This window comes from Episyrphus balteatus, chromosome 2 (genome assembly GCF_945859705.1).
Source record: "Episyrphus balteatus chromosome 2, idEpiBalt1.1, whole genome shotgun sequence".
Lineage (NCBI taxonomy): Eukaryota > Metazoa > Arthropoda > Insecta > Diptera > Syrphidae > Episyrphus > Episyrphus balteatus.
The window spans coordinates 36,292,321-36,297,150 of NC_079135.1; the positions used below are offsets into that span (position 1 = coordinate 36,292,321).

A 4,830-nucleotide genomic window follows, 5' to 3' on the forward strand; every position below is an offset into this window, starting at 1 on the left:
TGATAGCCGGCAAAAAAAAACTGTTACTAATATATGGTAAGAAAGTTGCATACAAAAAAGAGCTTTTTCTCAGGTAGTCTAGGTAGGTATTCAACCGACCAGACGTTTCTAAAAAAGTTTAAATCCCAAACATCGCAATCATTCATCACTCATTGTTAGAATTATGTACATAAAGATTTTTGGTTCAGAACTTATTTTATATTTCAGGGATTGGCTCCGATTAAAAAGAATTGTGTGCAACAGTGTATCGCATTCGCCGCATATAAGAAAACACCGATGAAATGAAGACGAAAAAAATAATAATAAAAAAAAACAAAGTAAACAAAACCTATATACGGTTCGATTTAGGTTTTATTTTTTTTTTTATTTATTTTTGTTTTTTGATAAGACTGGACCGAAAGCAACTGAGGGATAAAATCAACAAAAGCGACAACGAAGACACACAACACATGCACATAAGTATAATGTGAAATACAAAAAAAAAGAAAGAAAAATTAACCAAAAGAAGAAAACAAAAATTTCAGCAAACTTAAAGAAATACAAAAAAAAAAGTTTTAAAAAAAATTCTCCATCGTCTTCGACCATTATACACCAGCAATCGACCAGACGTTTGACGCTCACATCGTCGGTCGACTTGCACACTTTCCGCCTTGAAATGGTGTGCCTCCCTCCGTCCCACCGACGCCATCATCATCATCGTCGTTGTTGTCAATGTTGGATGTTGTTGGTGACTCGACGACCAAGACGACGACAGCGGCAAAGCGGCAACACCAAGAAGTAAGTGGCGACGCAACGGAAATTCATGTACGTGTGAGAATTACCAGTTGGACTATAAAAGCTAAAATTCATTTCGAACTCAAGTTTATTCAAATGTGAAGTGTGCGCAAGTCAACATGGATTCCTCCGGTGGCGGCATCACAACGAACCAAATGGAAATCTATAATCCATATAAACCCTGCTACAAGGGGGCGTTTATTTCATTCTACTGGATGGATTTTTACACACAATGGATTATAAAAGCAAACTCAAAAAGGCAAACTATATAGACGACGTCGAGACGTAAACATCTTGTAACGCCACAATCGAAACTAAAAGTCGTTTTTATTTTTCGTCATCTATCGTAGTCCGCGTAGACCGCGAGAAATTCCTATTGTAGCTTTGTCTAGCTCTGAAGAAAAAAAAAAGTAGATAAGCGAAAAAGGGGAATGAAAAACGAACAAAAGACGAATAGTTTTTTTTTTTCGAACTTCGAACTAGAAACGAGACGAAAGTGAGAGCGAATCTAGTTGAAATTTTATATATGTAGTTTTGTTGGCGCGTGTGTGTGTTTATTTCGTGTAGTGATTTAGCCTTGAAAACGTTGGTTTTTTGTCTATTTATTGTTCTAATGTCGGTCAGTGGGCGCACGAACTGTTTAGAAACTGTGTTTCTAGGAAAAGAGGCTTGCCGTTGAGCTTTTTTTTTTTTTTTCTTTAGTTAGTTCGATCATAGACAAACTTGTTTGTATGAGTGTGATCATGATCATGATGATGATGATGAACTTGAACTTCTAATTTTGAATTAACATTATAAATGCCGTTATTTGTCATTGTTATCATGTGGCAAGTTGTCGGCAACCGGCAACAGAGATTAGATGTGTTAGTTGTTTCTGACGTAGAAAGTGAAAGTGAGAGTGAAATGGAAATGGAAATGAATCTATTTTTAGTCTTGGTTCGAATCTAGCCTCTACTAGGCTTTGTCTGTTCGAAATATACGAAAGCTTTGCCTGTCAGACATAGCCTAAAAGAGGTTAGGTGCAACCTGGATATCAACAACAACAACAACAACTTTAATTGGATTATTCTTTTTTTTTTTGTTCGTTTTTGTTCTTTAAATTTTTATTTCATTTAGATTGAAGGTAATACAAAAAAAAACTGTGAGCTTACGTCATACTTTTTTGGATTAAAAGCTTTATTTTTTCCAATATTTTATATACAGAGTTGGCAAGTGGCGAAGATAAAGCAAACAAAGAGAAATTAATACAAAAAAAATCTGCACTCGTGAAGAATTTTAAGATTAAAAATAAACGAAAGAAAAAAAAAACAGAAGATCAGTGAAATATAAAAAAAATATATATCGCCTTAGGAGAATTGAAAAAAAAAATCCAGCACAACTGAACCGCTTAAACAAGACCCGCCCTAGCCTGTTGATTCGTCTTTATCGCCACTGGGGTTCAGTATTCGGGGCACCGTACATTCTCATCACACTCCATCACTGCGCTCCTCCACTCCACCGGAAGAAACAAAAAACAAAAAAAAAGAATAAAGAAATTCTTCGGGGGAGAGGGTTTTTTTGATATTGGCATATAGACGAAGAAATCGCAGAAGAACCAGAAAGAAGAAGTTGAAAATATCAGAAGGAATGCAGCACACATACATGAGTGGGTGTTAAAAAAAACAGTTTTGTCGACGATGAAATATCTTTTTCGTTAAAAAAAATTCAATGCAAAAAAAGCAATAATAATAATAATTATGCTCTTTATGAAAAAAGAGAAAATAAAAAAAAAAACAACAACTATGATTTCTAGATTTATTTTTAACTTTTTCGATGAATAGCTTGTGTGATTCAGAGACGTCGACGTCGAAATGCAAGATCAATTAATATTCTGTTAGTTCTGTGTTAATAATGTATGGATGAAAGACGTTTTAGTCTTGTTCATATTTATAAATAGAAAACTTTAAGGGGGATTTGCAAAAACAAAAACTTTAACTTATTCCAATAATTTAGCTACTTAAGTGTAGGTACTAGGTTGCAGTGAAAATGTTGATAAAAGAGTGAATTTGGCAGCACTTTATGCGTCAGGAAGCGCGGCTTTATTTCGCAAACTCTTACTTTGCCAATAACCCTTATACCGTTATACCTACCAAGCAGATCACATTAATTTTTTGCTTGCTTTTTTTGGTTTTCAAAATTGTTGTACCTTGTGCTACGTTGAAATTGACGATATGATTTTTCAGTTACAGCTGCGTACAACTCATTTAAACTCATTTTCTAGGCTCGCCTAAATTTTGTAGAGATTTTTATATTTAAGATAGAATTTAGTTCGATCAGCGTACTTATTTAAAATAAATAAATTTTTTATCTCGCAATATTTATTTCGCAAATTTGCAATCAATGTAATACATTTTGCAAAGTGACATTTCTTAATTTTTACATTCTTAAATTTTTTTTTAAAAAGTGTTTTTTGCGTTGTGTTATTTAGCTTTGAAAAAAATTGGACTTGCAATGCGAATAAATCGCAATGCCAGATATAAAATGCTAAATATGGTAAAAAAAATTAAATAATAAAAATAAAAATTAGCTGAATATAATATTGGGAACCAAATAAAAATGAAAAACAAAATAAATAAATACAGATTAAAAATGGCCAAATAATTTTGAAAAAATGAAAATTATTTTGTTTGAAAGTTTTGAATGAAACTTGTGTGTGTTATAACCATAGGTTAGAGTTTAATTGTTTTTAAACGGGGACCAGTCCGGTTATTAGGCTTCTTGTTAGTTCTGCTATGTCATTTAAGGTACAAATAACTTGAAAATCCTGAAAATCAAGTGACACAGCATTATTAAAATTAAGTCTGATGATTGGATTGGTCCCCGTGAAAAAACTTCATAATTTCAGCTATTAAACTTAGTGGTAACCCACACAAATTGTATTTGTTTCATTAAAAACCTTCAATAGACTATAACGTATGCATGCAAAATCGCCAAAATGTTTTCACCGACCCCTTTAGTACCCCTTTCCATATTATTTCGAATTAACATTCTTTGAAGATTGAAGATCGTTGAATTTTTTGCACTTAAGAATACTGTATGACATATCACGTTTTGTGTAAGGCTTGTAGCTAGCTACAACCTAAAGTCCGGATTTAAGGGCAAATAACATTTTTTCATCTTAAGCCATTGCGAATATTTTAGCTTCGTCAGTTATTAACTGATTTAGGATTTTTTAACCATTTAAGAAAAAAGACATTTGTGCCCTTAATTGTGCCCTTAATTAGGTATGAAAGTGGACTAAGTCACTCCTAAAAATGGCCTCAAATCTAGCCTTAAAATAATTATTATTTAAGGGGTAAAGTTTATTTGAAAGCGAAATTGCAGTTAATAAACTTCTTTATTGCTCCTTTAGTGATTTCATAAAAGAAACATAATTAAATCGTTATAAGAAAATTATTATGAAAGTTTTTCTTTAAACAATGCAAAAAGTGACTTAGTCCACTTTCATAATCATGGGCACAATTATGAAAGTGGACTAAGTCACTCCTAAAAATGGCATCAAATCTAGCCTAAAAATAATTATTATTTAAGAGGTAAAGTTTATTTGAAAGCGAAACTGCAGTAAAAAAAACTTCTTTATTGCTCCTCTAGTGATTTCATAAAAGAAACATAATTAAATCGTTATAAGAAAATTGTTATGTAAGTTTTTCTTTAAACAATGCAAAAAGTGACTTAGTCCACTTTCATAATCATGGGCACATTTATCCTTTTAAACCATATAAAACATGAAGTTCTCATAAAAATCTGGTCTCCATTACTTCCACATTTTTCTCTTATTTGACATAATATATACGAGTAGGTACTTGAACCAAAACATGATATTTAATACATATTTTTTTTATTTTCTTGTTGTATTCGACATTTCTTATTTTTCGTCACGACAAGATTTTAGTCAAACAGTTTGTGAAGAAAATTCTTTAAAAATGGAGTGACCATACCAAATTTCTCACATGAATGTTAACGTTCCGGTTAAGAATAATTCTTTGTTTCATATAATCACCCGTACCGCTACCGCAA

The 4,830-nt window shown here is 32.2% G+C and overlaps 1 long non-coding RNA gene across 1 annotated transcript; it reads left to right on the plus strand.

Moving 5' to 3' along the window:
• The first annotated feature begins 439 nt into the window (after nucleotides 1–439).
• On the plus strand, nucleotides 440–2,082 carry LOC129912216 (uncharacterized). Its single transcript, XR_008771782.1, has 2 exons — nucleotides 440–1,915; nucleotides 1,978–2,082. It is a non-coding gene; the product is annotated as an uncharacterized LOC129912216 (long non-coding RNA).
• The last annotated feature ends 2,748 nt before the right edge of the window (nucleotides 2,083–4,830 follow it).